This window comes from Diadema antillarum, unplaced genomic scaffold, assembly GCF_040938485.1.
Source record: "Diadema antillarum isolate AM-2024a unplaced genomic scaffold, OU_Dant_1.0 scf00000016, whole genome shotgun sequence".
NCBI classification, from domain to species: Eukaryota; Metazoa; Echinodermata; class Echinoidea; order Diadematoida; family Diadematidae; genus Diadema; species Diadema antillarum.
The window spans coordinates 1,355,362-1,376,692 of record NW_027270905.1 but is presented as its reverse complement, the minus strand read 5'-3'; the positions used below and the strand labels follow the sequence as shown (position 1 = coordinate 1,376,692).

Here is a 21,331-nt window from a genome sequence, read left to right as displayed (position 1 = left end):
CTCAAAATTGAGCAATATATTGCAACTCGTAAGAGGGTACTTACATTCATTAGATACCAGTAAGGTAAGAAATTAAAGATTTGTATATACACTGTTTAACACAGAAGATACAAACAGCTGTAACTTCACAGACTGCACACAACAGAAACCCGCTGTTGTTGCAGTTCCCAGTATGACTTCATGCTTCCGTCAAAGGCTGTTGCTGTGGTATTAGTACTTTGTGTAATGTATCCTGTAATACGTGAGTCAGGTGACATGAAAAAACAAAAAGATGGACTATCTGCAGCTCTGTTATCTGACACCTAATGGAACCAGAAGGTCATAAAACCTCTAATTATGCCATCCAGGCAGCACTGAGCTCGAAATGCATAACAAGTTTGGGTTCCTTGTGATTAGAGACCAAGATATCCCAGCTGATTTTTTTTTTCTTCAAAAAAAAAGTAGGCATGCTATTTCAGCATAAAGGGATGTCAAATGTTGCCAAGTATCATATCTTTTGAAGGTTTGTATGTCATTCGGTACTAATAGAAGAGTGCTAAACTGTACAAACATTGATGAAGTTAACACCTACTTGCTTTTGAAAACACATAAAAACCTGTTTATATGATACAATGGTAGGCTACCTATAGTGTTTAGATCAATCAATACTGCTGCTTTTTCTTTTTAAAGTTGACCTTGTGCAAGGATTAGAAATTCATGGAAACGGCAATGACAATTCAAAAACACTCAAATGTGATTACTTAGTTGTGATTATTCAAATGCTTTACTGTTAAATATTTAACAGGCATAGAGGAATTTGTTTTGCCTACTCCTAGGGCTTCGCATTGAAACACCTGTTTGTATAAATTTCAATAACTGCACATTAGATTTAGTAGATTTCAGAACTTTCAATGACTTGCTGCATTAACTCAATAGCCGTGATCTCACTTGCAAAAGATCGAGAAGTTTTGCCAGTGTGACTACAAACTTACCACGAAACTTCTGCAAAACTATTCGCAAATCTTCTCTCTCAAACTTGGGATGTTTTCCCACCCCTGCCAAACTTTTCGACCTGTTGTCTGTCTGACCAAGCCTAGGGAAGAGTATTTTAGTCTATAAGAGTTTTCCTGTGACGTATATTTACCTTCACAACCTGAGCATTTTTCAGAAGTCAAGTATTTGCTATCACATTCCTAGTCATCTCAGTACACATGGTAAGAATCTCAAGGCAGTCCTCTCAGTGTGCAGTCTCCTCTGATGACGTACATTGATGAGTTTTCAATTCTGTGGGTGGGCTTATAGTGTAGACAATAGATAGTGTAGACTGTGGATATGCTAACATGCTTGGAATATTTGTGTATGTACACATGTCTGAAATGCTTAATAAATAATGATGATGATGATGATGATGATGATGATGATGATGATGATGATGATGATGATGATGATAATGATAATAATGATAATAATAATAATGATATTAATGATAATGATAATAGTAATAATAATGATAATAAATTGTTTAATAATAATAATAATAATAATAATAATAATAATAATAATAATAATAATAATAATAATAATAATAAAAGATACCTAAAAATCAAATCCATATAGGTGTAATATTTATCTTCCTTTCTTATACAGATAGGATCCTGGAAGCTCTGAATTAGGAACATAGCTCATCAAAATATTTTGTTTCAAAATGGAGAATATGCTTTGTTGATTCATCATTTGCCGATTATCTTTGTATGTATCATACAGTTGCTGCTTAAAATTACTGTGCACGGCAGAAAAACAAATTTCAAATAACACTGATTTTTTTTTTGTTTTCATCATGTGCTAACAGTAGCAAAGACAACCATTGAGATAAATTTTCTTCATCGTTCTGCCCTTTGTGTCTTCAACTTTCTTTTTATGGCATGCAAGCACCACCTGAACGGAAATCTGCAGCCGACAAAGGAGTCAATATTAGACATGAGAATTCAATACCCGACATTTGTGAAATGTTGTGGTTTTTTACTTTGGATTGAGAAGCGGCAGATAAATTGGAGGATATGAAGATTTGTGGCAGGTGCAGTCATTTGAAATCAATTCTTTACATAACTCTTCCAGCAGAAACTTTTGTTTTAGCTGGTTTGTATTTTAAATAAAGGGGGAAAAAAGCTGTATTCCAAAATGTTTCTGCCAAACAAGATACTGAAGAAAGACTCCCATATTATCTCTGACAGTGAACTGCAATTACAGTTGGACAGTCATCCTGTCTCCAGCTGTGTGTGTGTCTCCGCTCCCCACTATACCCCCCCCCCCCCACCCCCACCACAATCTCCAATTTTGTCCTTTTTGGCCTAGTTCTGTCTAAAGTAGATGATGAAGAATAGCAGTGGTTTGGGCATGAATGTGATTGGTTGATGTGCATTCGAGACAGTGTTTAAGTATGCCTTTCACTCTATCTAGAGATTTTGATTAAAGCTGAGACTTAGTTCTCAGAAGGGCTCAAAATTCTTCTTCTTCCATGTGGAATTTGCTTGCAACGTTTCGAAAGGCTCTACCAAGAAATGTGTCTTGCTGACGTGAATTGCCAGGATGATGTCGTGTTTTGGAGCATTTTGTGTTCAAGAAAAATAAAAAATTGTAATCATAAGCATACAACTGTTATTTCTTTAAGAGCTTTCCCCACTCAATAGTGGGTTAGATAGAATTGTACATTATGATTGTATTATGCTCCAGCAGTAGTATTGAACCGCACGCAGGTAACAAGCTGCAAATGTGATTTACTCTGGCACGGTGGATACTGCTCTTGCTCAATATATTGTAATTGATGTAATCGATGGAGAAACATCACATAGTGACCACGATCGGGAGTGCTCTGAGACTGCAAAACTTCCGTTGTGCCTTCTTGGGTAATATTTTTCATTTTTGTCGTTACCCAACTAAAATCTTGTTATCACAGCATTATTTCACACATTTCATTGACAGTTTCTGCAGTCATACGGAAAATATGTTTTACCTTTAAACATAATGGCTGCTGCCATACTCGGATTACAGTAAAAGCTCTCTCAAGGCAGCTTGTCTAAGCTATTTTTCTTCATTTCAGCTGACACCTTGCACTTCCCTTACCCCATTCTGTTTCTCTGTTGGTCTAGCCAGGTGTGTTGCTTCCCCGTCCATGCGGAATCTTATATCAGTCAGTACTTCCAACTCTTTGAATCCTGTCTGAGGTGTTGGTGGTAAAGGGGTTTGTTGATTTCTTTTCTCTTCTATTTTTGTTGTCTCTGGTTATGTGGTATTACATGACAGCTCATCTGAGAAAAAAAAAAGCAAACAGATTTTAAGAACAGTGTTTTCTTTTATGTAAGGAGAGGGGGTTGGAAGCTTCATATATGCACATCATATTATACTGCCCCCTTCAATGTGTCAGTATAATTATGTAGATTATATCCATGTGTTGTATACATCATTAAAGTAATATGTATGACAAGCTTTGTAAATGTCCATGCTTCAAGTTTCATCACTGATTTGAAATAATTAAAGCTTTTTTTTTCTTCCTTGTGTGTGGAAGAAAGAAATGACATGTTTAGACGCAGACATCTCTCATTGCCATTAATATAATTTAGCCATGACGAGAGTGGACTTCCACTTTAAAGGAGCAAATTGAAATTGTTAGTGTTACAGTCTAATTGTAGTGCTGACTGAACTAAACATGACAGGGGTGCATTGTGGGACTGAGTTATACTGTCTCTTGTGACTTTTTTTTAGAGCTCTGAAAGGGAAAGATAGGAGGAGACAGATAACACCTCTGCAGAAAGACTGACCTCAGTGTGGTCAGTACAGTGCCTTCCTAATAATCTGGACCCACTTTCCCACCAATCCCAGATAGATTCACAGTTTTAACATATTTGCTGTCGGGCAGTTGGATGCAGTTCACCGGCACATGATGATATCAATAAAAATATCAATTTATAAAGCATAAAACCTGTGTAGATATGCACATAATGTGTGTAAAATAATGTGATCACAGTCAAGTGTTTAACTGCAATTGTTGTTCATTTGAACTGTGTAACAAAAACACGTTTGAAATTAACAGTGCTGCCTAAGTCACTACTTGGCATAGGCAGGGGCATAGATATTGTCACTTGACAAATATATAATTTAAACTCTTAAGAGGGTTATTTTTTAGAACAGATGATTAAGGTTTGTTCTAGTGATTAGCTCATATTATGATGCTGCTGTAACATGTTTTTTTTTTATTCCATTTTGTCTGTGGGTGCGGTAGAGCTTGCATGCATGTTGCCATGGATATTAATCAGTATGATAATTACGCACGGTTTACTGTAATGCCCACATACTGGGTTTCATATTGAGCCCTACTTTAATGTTAGAAAATATTGTTTCCTAATCCCTCCTGATTAAGCGGGGCCCACTGTACCTTCTCTTTCAGCATACAACAGCTCCGTTTGGAGATATACGTTTTGCTTCAGGGCGTATGCAGTTTCTGCTTTCGTCCTCGCGGATGGCTGGGCAGGCCGTTCATATATCTGTCTGTCAAGCAGTCATATATCACTTCTTATCAAATTGCATACTGCATGTTTATTGATGAAATAGGCATTTGTCAAGGAAGCGACGTCTTCTTCCTTTCTTTCTTTCTTTTTTTTTTACATCTTATTTATCTCATTTTTTCAAGTTTGACGCTGCTTTGTAACAGCAATGTATTTTAGATATTTCTTATTCTCTCCCTGGCCATACTAGTGTTTTCGCTGAATATGGATTCCGTAACTATAACAGGAAAATATACGCTCTGAATTTTAAAAAAAAAAGGAACAGACAATCACATCAAATTTTTAGTGACTGTTAGTTTAGATTTTGAAAATTAAGGTGGAATTTTGAAAGAACTAGAAATGATGTTGAATTGGTACATGTGAAAAAATCATTGACCTAATTTGACAAACCAGAACATCTCTTGTAGAAAAATGGCAACCAGAGCTAAAAGTTATAATGCTTTCACATTTTCCCCTTTTTGTTTTTGGCAGTTTGTAATTCATATATTACAATCAGTAGCCAGGTAAAAACTGATTAGATGATTCACAATTGATCAATCCCCTTGGTGATATCGCCATTGTGTGTGAGAGAATGGATCATCATACATATTTTTTTTTCTTTTGTGCAAATGATTCAGTTCTACATGAGAAGTAAATGAATATTGATTACATTTTTCCTTTGGTTCCCAGGGTATTGGTGTGATGGTTCATTACCTGTATGCAGGCACTGAGAAATCCAGATGAAGTTACCAAAAATAGATCAAGTGTATTGAAAAATAAAAGTGTCGTTTAAAGTCTAACACAAGATCCTTATTGATGAGTGCTTGTCTCACCTAGTTTCTACCTAAAAGGAAAAAAAAAACAACTCCCACAGAAACAGCAAAAAAGTAGACCACAAGATAACCACAGACATCAGAAAATTTAATTTCAGATGCGGTAGGTATGTAGGAGATCACATATGTTAACAAAAGCGTAAATCCTATGTCATAGTAATGTGCTTTATTGAAATGAGAAAAAAAAATTGTGTAAATTTGACAGAATTTTTAGTCCCATGCATTTAGGCAGGAGATAGTTTAGATTTCAAACCTTTGAGATCTGAGTAAATATCAAATTCCACATTTTGTTTTTGTTGTTTTTAGAAAACCTTCATTCTGTAATTTTTCAGCTCCAATTTCTGCAACTTTATCAGGAAAACTAGTACATTGTTGATTACATTTCCATGTCTGCCTAGCCAAGAATGTGATGAAACCATGTTGTATTTGGTTAGCTGCTAGCAAAATGCAAGAACCGAGGCATGTTTTTTTTTTCTCTCTTTCTCTCTCTCTCTCTCTCTCTTGCTTAAAAAAAAACTGGTCTGGATGCACTCTGTCCGAATAGTTGTTCTTTAATAATTGATGCCTTCAATCATTCTCACCATTAAGCTGTCGAGCTTATTGATAAGCTTGCCATGGCTTGGATTTGGAACATGAATTTATGCACACTCGCTGTTCACTTGGCAAGATATTCTGCAGAAATAGACATGTGCAGTTGGCTTGGACACGCGGTCACTGCCCTCTGCGATGAATGAAATGGAAGAGGTTTTGCCAAGGACTCAGTGTGTCTTTCATTGATATGCAGTATCACTTAAATTAGATTACCCATAATGCCCTAGAAGGGATGGATATCTATTTGTGTGGGCATGCCACAATTTGTCTTGCTTTTTTACCTTTCAGTATATCTTCTCTTGTTCACCGCCTACTCTGCAAGCAAACCGCTGTAAGGTCCAGCTTTGACAGTTGAATGGGCGATGGGGGGATGTAGATACACTGTATTGTTGTGCACTGTTGCATCGTCGGTAGTGACCAGCCTGCAATGGAGGCGTCTGCCTTATGAAATGGGGGCATTCGTGATCCGGTCATGGTGTGCCATATTAACAGCCAAGGGCAATGGTGGGGGCTTTTGTTTATTTCTGTTTTGTATTTAAGTGTTCAAAGTAACTCATTCTTGCATTTCTACCTTATAATTGAAATGCCATGGCACGTCGCAGTGGGCAGCACAATGGAAACCAGTTGGCAATCACCGCGGGTTCATGCTGACCTGCTTTTAAGCAATTCAAGATTCGCTTCTGCACAAAATTGACTCCTGTGCTACGTACTGTTCACACACGCAGCATGATGTGGTAGGGAATTGTTACTACATAGTGTATGTCATAAAGCCAGACCTGAACCACCAGCTTTCGGTTCGATAACCTGTCATTCGTGAATTGCAAAGTGTTGTGGCTCAGAAACAGCTCAGCAGTCAACCTCTAATACAACCACCTGAAGGTGGCATCAAGCAAAATGGCCTTTTCTGATCCAAATGTGCATATAGTGTACCTGTGAAAGAACATGAGTTTTACTTCTTGACTTGTACTATTATGAAGATTCTTTGCTTTCTTATACTCTTTATTTTGCTAATTAATGCAAGCACATGTTATACTGTCATTTGTTTCACAACAATATTATATAAACATATGTATATAAATGCTGTATATACTGACTACACATATATATATACATTGCAAGTGTATGTGAAATGGTTCTTGACACCTTAAGAAACAAACATTCACAAGTTTAGGTAGAGTGAATGTTTGATATGTGAATGTTGCTCCCTTCCAGTAGATATACTGGTGAGATTCATCTCTTTACCACTTATGACTTTTGACATAAACAGTGAGCTTGCTCGCATGCTGTAAAGTTGCTTGACGGGAATAAAATTCACCTGTTATGTTGCAGAGATGAATGTCCTTTAATTCATTCTATCTTCATTTAGATATCAGGTCCTAGTACTTTGTCTTGAAAAGTCATCAGGTAGTGGTGATATTTATGCCACATCTTAACAGTTGAGTGTGTGTGTGTGTGGGAGGGGGGAATGAGTTAACTTTGATGTATGTCCAGAAAGGCTTATCACTCCTAAAATATGTGCTTTAATATTTCCCTGCAAATCTATACATTTATAAAAATATCATTTGATGAATCCTCAATTTTGATTGGTCTAAGGTGCAGTAAATAGTTTTTGCTATACTGGCAAGCAGTCATCTTGTGGGGTTTTTTTTGTTTTTTTGTTTTTTTTTTGTGGGTTTTTTTTTGTTGTTGTCAAGATGTGCATTTTAGCATATCTTACCCATGTATAGATTTATAGATTGTGCATTGTTGCTCATCCTGAATTGTGCATGGTGATTTCTCAACAGTGCTCATAAGTGCTGTGCTTCGATATATATTGTGCCCGGTGATTTCTCAACAGCGCTATGCCCCTCGACTTCTGGGGGCATAGCACTGTTGAGAAGTCACCTCTGGGCAAATAGTTTTAACCATGCCCCTCGAAGTAGTTGATATTTGTATAATATCCATATGTTTTATTTTGGGTTTTTTCCTGCCTTCTGCAGCAAATATGCAATGAGTGTCCTTGCTTTTACATCTGAAATTATGAACTTCACTCTTGTAATTTCAAACATACTAAATGTAAATAAGTTAGTGACTTCATACCAGCAGCAGTGGATAAAAAAGGATTGGAATGAGGTAAGTGATGTGTAAAATTCCCTGGGGTGAGGTGGTATTTAGCAGCTTGAGTCACATGATTCTCCGCATTGTTATACCTCGTTCATCCCTGCAATGCACATGACAATCCACCTGAAAACAACAAACTTTTCAGCTTACCACATCACACACCATCGCACCAAGTCATGCATGAAGTTCACGGTTTGGAGAACATGTGCTATGGATCGGAGGACGCATTGTTGCGCCGCCGCAACCGTCATTGTTGCATCGATCCTCTCTGTGATCTCTCTGTAATGCGTGACACCCTTTAAAAACAGCCGATCAGAGATATGACAGAAACTGATGGCTAACATCCATGAAGCACTCACTGCGTATCTATCACAGGATGCACTGTGGCTTGGCATGCAGGAAGATTTGGTCTGCCAAGTATGAAAGTCAGGCGAGGACACTCCATGCCAGTTATGGAGGGAGCCTTCAAACCTGCATGAAAGTTAGTCTTGAGCTAACATGCTGTAGTCGATCTTCTGACATGAACTGAAGTGCGCTTTGATAAACCAGAATATTTATAATTGAGGACCAAACACATGTATACTTTCAGTGTGAACACATCAAAGGCATTTCTATTACATACTTTGATGTGCGAGTTTGGTACACAAAAATATACCGGTATGCAATATGGGTCTGTTGTTGCTACAACTTGTAGTTCTGCCTTGTCTACAGTGTAGGTCAATCAATTGCTGAAAATGAACCATGGAACTACGTAATTGTCACAATCTGCATGTCATAACAATACTTCTAAATGCCGTGTAAACAAAGCACCTTGCCAAAATAACTGCGGCAGGATTGGATCAGAATTAACTGCGCTTTGCTTGACTGATGTTTTTCAGTCATTTCTTTGTTACCTTTGTTTGCTCATCAGGCACAAATGTATGTCCTTTACCCCTGGCATCCATGCCGGTACCATAAAGTGGGATATATTTTTCTGTCCATGGTAGAGCGGATGGTTACCCTTGATGGACATTTACAGGAGCCATTAGCTATTGGAAATCAAACCTTGAATTTACTCTGTGTAACTAGCTGTGACTCTAATTTGTGACTGACTCACCGTAATACTTTTTTTTTGTGAAGAAGTGATTCCGTGACCTAATGATTATCGTAAATATCTGTATTTGAAAATAACAGCTATTACAGTATTTAGCATTCTTTTTTCTCTTTTTCTTTCTTTTTCGGTTGTAAACTCTGAGAGAGAGAGAGAGAGAGAGAGAGAGTACTTCATGATTGGAAATCCACAGGTAATCAATCACAGATGCCCTCTCTAAGGGGACTGTAAAACATGATATTTTTGCGGCGAGAAATGTTTGCGAATTGGAGCCGACGGCCTTTTTCCCGGCATGAAATTTTCGGGAGTTGCCTCTAACATTCAATGTGTATAGTGTAGACGAGAACTTTCAAGTGCATTTTAATTTTGCAAATCTTGGCTCTCACGAAATTCACAAAATCAAAATGCACATGAACTTTCCTTGTTTTACAGTATGATTATGACTGGTTCTATTGTTTTTCAGGATACCCGACTTCTCACCCTTCCCCCCCCCCCACATATTTATGAATTCTAGAGGATTTAGTGTGATAAAGATCGGAGATCATATTTTAGCTCTGTATCTCGTTAATATCTATGTCCATGAAACATACATGCAGTACAAATCTGCTTCTCAGTGCCCCTTGCAGTTAGGCCAAAAAAAAAAAATTGTTGCATTGGCGTAACCCGCCCGACCCTAAAAATTCCGCCGACCCCATGTTTTTTTGTTATTTTTTTTTGCTATCAATATCAAATATCTTGTTGATTGCGATCGATCGCACAAACCCGGAAGTGGAAACGGCTCTGGGGATATCGGATGTACGAGGGAGAGATCTAGCGCCTCGCATAAGCCTTCCTTGATCAGTACGTCATCTGTTTCCAACACGGACACGTACTCTAACAAGATTTATTCAGTGTACACGTAGCATTCAGACTGCGATGTATTGTGCACAGTTTTGCCATAGGTTTCTTGTGTGGAAAACTTACACGAATCTGTATATGTGGGACTGTAATAGAGATCGCCGTGTGCGATGAAAAGATCGTACATATGGGTCAATTTGCATCTATCTTATCTAAGTCAAAATAGTAAAATATGAAGTGAAAACATTCAGGATAGGGATTTCAACATCTTTAAATTCTGTGAAGGGGTATAATTCCAGTAATATCGGCCTCATAAATGATTTGTAGAATAGATGAACACAGCACATTCGGTGCAGCAGTTGTAACTGTTTACTAAGCTGAGCACGAGTTTTACACGTATAATGCAGGTAGCAAAAAAAAAAAAAAAAAAATATGCCCGACCGACCCTATTTGAAAATCTCATGTTACGCCAATGCAACAATTTTTTTTTTTTGGCCTTATATGTAGGAGAGAGGGTATTACATTACATTACATTGTGTTTCAGGTCATGTGTAGTCTTCAAATTTCAGACTCCTGACTTGCCTTCATGCCACAGGAAACTGCATCTGTTGTTCTGTGTGTCAACACAACACCATGATTGGTTTGATGTGGTTTATGTAGTATGTGAAGGTTGCACACAGGTCTGTGTGATTCCCACGAAATTGACTTTTTCATGTGTATCAAAACAAAGCCAAGACACTGTAAGTGCCAGTTTTTCGTGACTTGTATGTCTGTGACTGAAGTGATGGAAACCAGGATTATTTGTCTAGTTTTGCCAATTGTCACTCACACTGTAAAGCAGAATTCAAGTTTATCTTCCATTCACCATGAATGCTGATGAAGTATAAGGACTGAGCCAGTTAATCCTGTGATTTTCTCATGAAAAAGATATCTTTATGTAAAAGTGGGCTGAGATAGTCATATCATGATATTGAAATATTAATTGCTATAATTTTCCTATAATTCATAATTTTCATTCTTGTTATCATCATTATGTTTGCGCCATCATGCATAGTATGGAGGTCAGGGCATTTAGATACATTCTTCTCATTAAAGGGTACTGCCGGACATTACTTAATATGCTATATGTATACAACCACTCATTCTTTAGATATTATCACAATTGTTTCTTACTTAAAAAAAAATCATACCAACTCTACAAAGGGTTCTGCAAGTTCTGCAAACTTTGTCAGTTGAAGCTGTGTAACATTTTGTCACTTGTGTAGATCAGCATATACACTGGCCCCTGCATGCACCCAGTCAAAACCACTGCTCATGCATGATAATAAGTAGTTTGATAATGTGTCTGCGAGTTGTAGACTACTCTGCTGCTGCTGCATGAATGATGTCCACATCTAAAAGACTGTGTGCGAGGGTAACGTGATCCCACATAGACAGCTGGACTCGGAGACCCTCAACAGTCGCTCGTCGACCGCTGCCGCATTTCTGTCATATCATATCCGCGCTGACGAGTGGCCTCTGTCGTACTCAGAGACTCTCTCACCCGTCTTCTTGATGAAACGCTCCTACCTTGATGGTCGATCTAAGTCTATACCACGTCCAACTTGAGAGTATGCAAAGAAGAGGAAGTACAGGGCTGGTCAAATTTACCCAAGACCCATAGCTGTTGCTGATCAAGACAGTGATTGCGATGTACAGGAGAGACATGCAGTCCTGAGGAATGAATCATACGGTCCAAACGCGTGGAAATGTGTGACTATAGATACATCAATGTTGAAGGCTTGACTGATTCATCTCATATGGCAAACGTAGTATGTAATATGATTTACATGAGCTGGTATGGCAGTGGATTAAACTCATCCTTATCCTGTTTTTGTTTGAGACAAATCGGTCATCAAACACACACAAACACGCACCTGCATATATACACATGTCTATCTGTCTGTTTTTTTAATATAAAAATTTGGTCCTTAGTATATTACACTCTAAGTAGTTTTTACCACAGACCTACATGTATAAGTCAATAATACCATTTCTATTCAACTCGTGACAAGATTGTACAATAAGTTAAATAGAAACACTGCAATTGAAAAATAGAAAATTATGCACTCTGGCAGAGTGTATGACTAATTCTCACTAGGGGGAATACATGCTCTCTTTTTATTATAGGTACTTCATCACACCTTGCACACTATAACTTGTTACCTTTTCTTTACAGGGTATCCATAGTCCCACAACATTGATATTCATGTTATTATGATTCATGTCCACATGATACACCCATTCATAAATGCACAATTTAGATACATGTGTGTTTACCACCCATCCAGGGACAGTCATATTCGCTGTTAAACCGTATGAATGTCTCCACTGCGAATAGCAGATGAAAATATTCTCAGCAGTACTTTAATCCACATTCGACCCATTTGCTTGAAATACATTTCATAATACATTTCAAATTGTAACTGCATCATAAACACAGCAAGCAAGCCTTTAGTTGTGTGGTTCACTTGCAAATTGACTGATGCCATCATCTTGACAAACCTGTCATTGAGCACTCAGATGTCATTAATGCTCTCATTTCTGCGCAGATGGTGCGTGGGATCCAATTGTGGGGCTCACTTTCCATCGGTGTCGCAAATTGAAATGTATGAATGGTCTAGCAGGTGCATGCCCTGCGACTCTGGAGATATTTTTCAATGTGGAAATTCGTCAGCAAATCTGTCCATTCTGACTGAAACCTCTTTTCAATAAACACATTCCGTTAGCTTTCCGAAATGGGATTCGCACGGGGAACCCTGTCTCGCAGGGAACAGGTGCAAACTGAAACGGGCATGTATCCGTGACAAATGCAACCGCCGTGGCAAGTGACTTGCACTCCGCTTACTGGCAAAATATAGTCGGCTTCAACCTGGAACGTAGACATCGAGGGAGCGTAGATTTTAGGCTCTTGGGGGCACAGGCCGTCAGTGTGTCTGTCAGTTTGAGCAGACCGTGCAAGTACACTAACCCTCAGGGACACCATTTGCTTGCACTTTGCCAGCTTTGAAGTAATCCCTTCTAGTTGCACAGCAATATTTGTATCTTTAATGTACATTGAAGCCAGCACAGACAAAGAAATGCACACACACACCCACACACACACACACACACACACACACACACACACACACACACACACACACAAATCTATATCAAAACATGGACATGATGAAAAGTTAAAAATATGCAGGATTTTGAATAATTTTGTAATTGTTGCAATCCTCCTCTAATCTAATAGTAAGAGAATGGAAAGCTGCCACCATGCAAGGACCGTATAATTTTTTATTTATTTTTTTTTGGGGGGGGGCTGCTGAACAGGGGTGGAGAGTATCAAGGTCAAAAGTACCTCAAGTCAAAGGCAAAGCTATTGGAAACTAATTATGCTACTGCAAATCACTACTATTCCATGTTCACAAAGTGAATCTAGCAGTCAAGGGATTAAGGGCAACACAAGCAGTGGGTTAAATTTGCATCCTCTGGGCCCTGTTTAATCAAAAGATATAATCGATTTTAAATTTCCTTAACACACAGGCTGCCATAGACTTATGATAGAAATCAACTATACAATCATTTTTAACTCTTCATAAAACAGGGCCCTGGGCTGTTTCAATCCTTCTTGAGTCAAACAGAAAAAAAAAAACAGATGAGAGTTTTTTATAGGACATACATAGTATATAATTGTTAAGTAGATGAAATATGTGCACTCATGTGAGATATTTGCAACCATTGTCATTTGCCAAAACATAGTTTTTGATTAGAAGTCATCTGTCAACGAGGGCGCTAACAACATCTCATTTTGTGAGATGACTGTTTACATTTATTCTTTTTATTGTAAAATGTCTTCAGTCATTCACCCTCTGAAAGAATCGTGAAAAGTCTGACTGTAAGTAATCGTACTGTCATCATCATGTTTAATTGATTGTCAAAATATTCTTTGCTATTCTATTTTGACAATAGTGATATTTTTCTTTCAAAAAGTTGTCAAAATTGGTTGATTAATGGGTTTAATCATCACTCCATATTACTTGTGCAACATTTAAAATCATTCTACAAGTCGTGATACTGTGCATGCAGCCCTCCTCCCCCCCCCCCCCCGTGACAAAAAGAAAAAGCCCAACAACCTTGAATGATAGAAGCACAATATACCCAAGCTCGTCTTTAACTTCAAACTGCTTGAGTGCAGTATCTCATTGAAGAAGACACGTACAACTGTATGCCAGACTTATCTATCACTCCAACTCACTGTTTATGAACATCAGCTGAGCAACGCTCGCCGCTCACACAATCTTGTGCGAGGAGCGCAAACACAGACGCCTATGATTAGGCGAAGTGCGACTCTTACAGTGTGTTTACATCAGCATAAGATGTGGACATAGGTAATATATCCTGGCCCCCTCCCGCCTCACGTCCCCCATCGACATTTGTCTCTCCTGAGAGGGCAATGTGCACAATACAGTATTCCAGGTGCACAGCGACGTAAGTGATTCTCAGAGCGGTTGTAAATCTTCTTCAGACCCTTCAATTCCTTTATTGCAGTTAGGTCCACAGTATTTCCAATTGCTCCCCCAGTGAATAAATCACCCTTTTCTATCATCATGCATATAAAGGGGAAATTGTCCCCCTTTGAACAGCAATGAAGATACCTTACCATCCATCCCGTTCCCTTCCCATAACCACTGCCCCCCCCCCCCCCCCCCCCCCCCCGCCACATCTCCACCCTTGGACAGCTAACGTTACATGATCTGTTGTGGTAGAGACAGACTTTGCTGGGATCTGCTATGTGACGTATACACTGCAATTACACCGTAATCAAGTGATCAACCGAGTACGGGCGAGACATGAAATATTGACGAGACTTCATCACACGCTGCACTGCCGAATGGTGCATGACTTGGTTTGTGATCACTTCCTGCTTGCTGAAAATACAAAGCCAAATGGAAATCTACTAGGAACCACACATACCATTTTCTTTTGACAAAGAGGTGCAGACTTATTACACTTCCTTTTTTATGTAATCGTGAAAAATAGGAGTACAGTCTGCTGTGTGCATCACGCATCTAGATGCTGAGCCTTAATTAAACAAAGTGATGAAAACATCCCAATAGTACAGTTGTACTATTTCCAACAGTTCAGGAGGGAAGTCTACATAGTTTTATATAATGCAGTAGTTTAAATGTCTGTATCCAATGTGTTGATGTAAGACTTTAAACTACATCATTGTTTTCTTGTTCCTATTCTAATTTACATCAATCACAAGACGGCCTAAGTATTTGATTTTTGTGTCAGTATGATTGTAACTTGTGGACTATAGCTGTGTCATTGCCATTGTCATGTGCACAATGATCTGATAACTCTTGCCCCCCCCCCCAAAAAAAAAAAAAAAGAAGAAGAAGAAGAGAGAAATGGAACTGGAGTCACCAATCATGATGCCACTGATGTGAAATGTGTCACTATCATTTCAATATCATTTAACAGTTCTGTTCTCAAGCACACTTTTTTGTTGGTTTACTTGTTACTTTGGCATGGTGCATTCATATCTGCCCACAAAAGAGAACAACCTCCTGCAAACCTTATGTGATTAGAACATGGTAGAAGTGGTGTCAATTAAGCACAGGGTATGTAGATGTGTGGCAAAGATCATAGTTCCACACTTGTCTTGAGTATTCTTCATGCGTTCTTGATGATTCGTGTCATGATATTGTCAAGCAGCTTATTCAACTCTTGTAAAGAAAAAGAAATGTTCTGTGTCTTATTTTCTGTTTTGAAGGAATGAAGTATTAACACGTGATCAAATATGATACTGAAAAAGAAATGAATGTTCAAGTTGATGAAATACTAACAACATGCGCATTGCTGACTCATAAATATGTATTTACTAGGTGTGCCTTTCATAATTCACTTATATCCTGGTAATGATAATTTAATGAAATGACAAACAAAGGCCACCACAAAAACATATCAAAATTGCGGTTCCCAGTGTTTGTGCGTGTCTCTGTGAGTGTGTGTAATCATTTGCCCATTTCATTTGATTGACTACCTATTACCTGGATGCAAATGTCAGTTCCTAGCCTTTCATCATCCGATTCCCTGTCATCGTTCAGAGTCACTCCACGGAAATAGTATTGCTCTTAAACTGAGATGCAATCTATCACAACACGCAGCAGGTTTCCACCTTTAACCAGTTCTCTGCCAAATTATGAAATCCCCATTTTCATTTGCACAAGACCGCAGGCAGATAGGTTGAAAAAAAAAAGAATCTGCAGAAAGAAAGTTTTGTGAGAAAAGGGCATTTAGACAGCAGCATCCAAAGTGAAAGTGAAAAAAAAAATGAGTGAAATCAAGCATTGAGCACATTACTTCTATAATGAATGATAGCCAGTCAGCTAATGCTTTGTCTCATAGTTTCCTCAAAACATCAGTTGTGCTCAGTAAGGTACGCAACTACCTAATGTTCATTTTGACGCCAATGAATAGGGAAATTTCAGGCAAGATAATGAGAGATGCCAGATCATGGTTAGACCCTAAATAAGAAACTTTTGTAATTTTCCCATAGTTTTTAAGAAGGGGTGATATTATACTAATGATGCACAGGATAGAGTGTGTTAGTGAAGGTGCGGCGCGCTCGAGAGTATTGACAATGGTGCGACATGCACGAGGCGCAGCCGAGTGCATGTTTGCAACCGCTGTCAATACTCGAGAGTGAGCCGCACCTTCACTAACACCACGAAATAATCCTGTGCATCATTTGTTTTATAAAATGGGTCGAAAACTAACAGCATTATTCACGTACCTTTGTGGGTCAATACCAGTCAGCTACATGTAGCACTCGCTCAAAAGTCAAGATGTCCGAAGATGTTCGTCCCAAACATTTACGCACGTCGCACTCGGAAATCCCGCACATAAGTACTGTACGTACGTATAAGAGTATACGTACGCCACGTACTGTTATGCACAAGAAAGGCCGCCGGCTGTTGTGGCAGCCCGCGGCCCGAACTAGAAGTTGTTTACAGGATTGACAGCGCGTAAAGTAGCGCGTGACGCACTTGTAACAACTGATTGAGTGCGCACTGCTAATGTAAAACATTGTGACGTACGTCAGGCCAGGGAGGTGGAAGAGAGACTCTTCTTAGTGCATACCTGAAGAAAATAATGCACGCACACGTGACTCATTTCAGCGCTTCCAATTGGCTACATTCTTGAACCCATTTTATAATATCTTGTACTGTGTATTATGCAAATTAAATGAGGTCGTGATGTCTTATGATTCAGTTTCCCAAACTTATCCAAGAAACAAATCTTCATTTGATTCGATTTCTTTTTATATCAGCAAAAGAAGAAAAACTTTTATTCTCTGCATTTTTTTTTTTTTTTTTGTGAGGGTGGGCATTACCATAATCTGGCAGTGTTAACTTCTTTTTCTCTCAAAGGAAAGGGTAGTAATTGCTAACTCATGAACAAAACACATGATATTTATAATGTGTGTGTTATGACTTTATGGCAGCTTTTCCCCTGCTAATTTGCCCTGGTTGTAATGACCAGAAATACTGTTCAGTTAATGATAATGAAATTTTTGATACAGTCAACCTTTGCCCTAGTCGAAATTATTTTGAGTGAAGAAATAGCTTTGACTTTAAAACTTGACTAATAAGGGATTAAAATCAATAGAATATAAATAGAAGAGGACTTGAAAAGACCTTCGACTTAGTCAATTATATGACTTATGCAAGGTTGACTATATTCAAGTGCTTCTGTATTGTATGTCATATTTTGATAGAATGTTCATACTGTATGTTTGTCTGATCATGCTCTGTTTCTCAAAATCAAATTAAGTGGTGTAGAAATGCATTTTGTGGGCAGGCTGCATGTAGCATGAGGTATAAGTAAATAAAAACCAAACATATACTTCAGTAATATGTGTATATTTCATGTATGAAATGAAAAAAAGAGCAACCATTTACTTGTTAGATTTGTCATTAAAAACAAGTGATGAATGTTTGTAAAAGATTTTATCGTCATATAACTCAGTTTTTGTTGTTTTTTCTGGTCTTTGGAAATAGATGTGATGAAGTACTTCCTTTCAAACTGTCATAACTTCTTGTTCTTGCTGTCTACTATCATCTTTATTTTAGTTCTGCCACCTTTTAATAAAACAAAACAAAAAACTTTCACCTCCAAGTAGATTTCTCCTTCAAGTAGATTTCTCCATAAGAGAAGACTGCCCTGAGAATCAATTTGAATGGAAGAAAGAAAAAAAGACTTTAAAAAAATCAAATATACACTTGAATTCAAATTCATGAATTTCTTCCGTCGAGATGTTTTCATTGCAACTGATTGACAAATTGCCCTACATCGACGTAAATAAGCACTGAATTGATCAGTGTTTAGTAGTAGCCATGATAAGAAATCATGGGCGTACATACTCGAGCAGGATTCGAACCTACGACCTCCTGATCACCGGACAGGCGTCATCTCCACTAGACCACCGAGCTTTCGCCCGAAAGCAAGTGTTGGTTCTAATCCTTGTTTAGTAGTAGCCATGATAAAAAAGCAGTACCCGCTGCATGCTATAAGGATTAGAACCAACACTTGCTTTCGGGCGAAAGCTCGGTGGTCTAGTGGAGATGACGCCTGTCCGGTGATCAGGAGGTCGTAGGTTCGAATCCTGCTAGAGTATGTACGCCCATGATTTTTTATCATGGCTACTACTAAACACTGATCAATTCAGTGCTTATTTACGTCGATGTAGGGCAATTTGTCAATCAGTTGCAATGAAAACATCTCGACGGAAGAAATTCATGAATTTGAATAACAAAGCAGTACCCGCTGCATGCTATAAGGATTAGAACCAACACTTGCTTTCGGGCGAAAGCTCGGTGGTCTAGTGGAGATGACGCCTGTCCGGTGATCAGGAGGTCGTAGGTTCGAATCCTGCTCGAGTATGTACGCCCATGATTTTTTATCATGGCTACTACTAAACACTGATCAATTCAGTGCTTATTTACGTCGATGTAGGGCAATTTGTCAATCAGTTGCAATGAAAACATCTCGACGGAAGAAATTCATGAATTTGAATAACAAAGCACTACCCGCTGCATGCTATAAGGATTAGAACCAACACTTGCTTTCGGGCGAAAGCTCGGTGGTCTAGTGGAGATGACGCCTGTCCGGTGATCAGGAGGTCGTAGGTTCGAATCCTGCTCGAGTATGTACGCCCATGATTTTTTATCATGGCTACTACTAAACACTGATCAATTCAGTGCTTATTTACGTCGATGTAGGGCAATTTGTCAATCAGTTGCTATACACTTGAATGTTTAAAAGAGATGTGTGAAATACATATTTGATGCTGCCACTCATGGGCTTCATATTGGCAAGTTGAGTTTGCACACATGTGATGACTGCCACTGTGTGTCACATGCTTGCCGATAAAATCAGACTAGGGGCCACGATCTCGAAAACATGTCACTCGTTTGCCTGAGCTGGAGGGTTGAAGGCAGCCGTACTTCTCAAATTGACTATTTGCATGAGGTGAAGTCCCAATGCTTGTGAATGACAGGGGTGCAGGCCCGCCTGCAAAGGAACCTTTACACCGCTGAACTCTTTTCAATGTGTGCCAGCTGGTAGCCTACACCGTTGTCATCACAGACTGCAGCTTTTGCAGCAATTTTTGTGTGACGTTACCCAGGAGATGAGCTGCAGGCTCAGGTTTGTGCAAAGATCTTTATATCTTGCCTTTAACACAGAGTCAAATGAACTTTCTTCTCATCAGGCAACTACATATGCAAGCAATTGTATTCCATTCATGCATACATCTGAGTTTCTTAGTCTTGCCATGACTATTACATTGGTCCTATTGCTTTCCTCGAGAATGACAAGGCTAAAAGCCGAGATGCTGTTCCTACGTTTACCCAGAATTTATATTGAAGCAGATTGATAAACCAACCAATTAATCACCTACTCCAAGATCACTTTGTCTGTTTGTCAGGTAATGTTGGAGAGGTGTGTTCTCTCTAAATAATGTGCTCATTTGTGCATACAACATCATCACAATGTAGTCAGTACATTATGCCATGCAGACATACGTATATCATTTTAACCCATTGAGGACGAGTCCCGAGTATACTCGGGCAGGTGTCTATGGGAAGTGCCTTCAACGGGTTAATACATATATGTGATGATTGCAAGTGGATGTGAACTTGCCATTTCTGAGTGACTATGTGAGAATATGACTCTGTGAGAATATCTGTGAGTATGTGCAAACGCACTGCACTCAATAATTCATTATGATAGCATTCACAGGCATGAAAACTGTCCTTGAATTCTTAAGAAGATATCTGCAGCTTTTCCAATTTCACATTCGGCGGCAAAACGTTTTTCATCTGTTGAGCAGCCCACTACACGGCTGTAAAGGTACACGTAGCGGAAAATATCACCCGCCACCAATAGGAGGCTTGTTGCACAGCCATGATCCATACCACCTGTTTGGTCATGAAATGCTTTTAAAAATTAAACATTGTTTGCAAATGGTCAGGTGGACAGGAGAAAGTTGAGTTCTATTGACAGATCAAGAGTGATTTAAATCCTGTAGAGCTGTACCTGCATGATCAAACGTACTTGTAACAACAACAACAGCAACAACAACAAAATGGATAATATTCAAATATCACAGACAGTAAAACCCATTATCGATTTTACTTAAAATATGAAGTTAATCTGAATCATTATCCTTCATATGGTGTCATGTGACCAAACATAACATTGCTATATTGAAAACGAAGGCCAATGGAGATAATTATACCATACTGTGATGTCATATTCATGGTATAGTGCAGTATTATAATTATGTAAACAAACAAGTGACATTATGTGATTTTTTAAAAAGATTTTTTAAAGATTTTTTAGGGAATACAAAAACAAATATATATCATGCACTCTTTCAAGCCTCTAGTGAGATTATTGATTCCTCAGTGACAGAAATTGCACTGTTTTCTTCAGGGCTAGCTGTGCCCCACCCCCCCCCCCACCCCGAAAAAAAAAATATATATACATATATACATATATATATATATATATATATATATATATATATATATATACATATATATATATATATATATATATATATATATATATATATATATATATATACACATATATACATACACATATATATATATATATATATATATATATATATATATTCATAGTGTTTTTCCTGTCAACCCAGTATCCATAATTTCTTCTGGAGGCTCTCAGTGCATTGTATACTTGTCTATTTCCATCATCGGATATTTCCTCTCTCGTAGTTTTACAGTAGCTGT

The 21,331-nt window shown here is 38.3% G+C and overlaps 1 protein-coding gene across 1 annotated transcript in view; it reads left to right on the top strand.

Moving 5' to 3' along the window:
* The window catches only part of LOC139725236 (ras-related protein Rab-27A-like), a 103,929-nt gene that overhangs the window by 56,648 nt on the left and 25,950 nt on the right, over nucleotides 1-21,331 (top strand). The gene's annotated exons all lie outside the window — the stretch shown is intronic.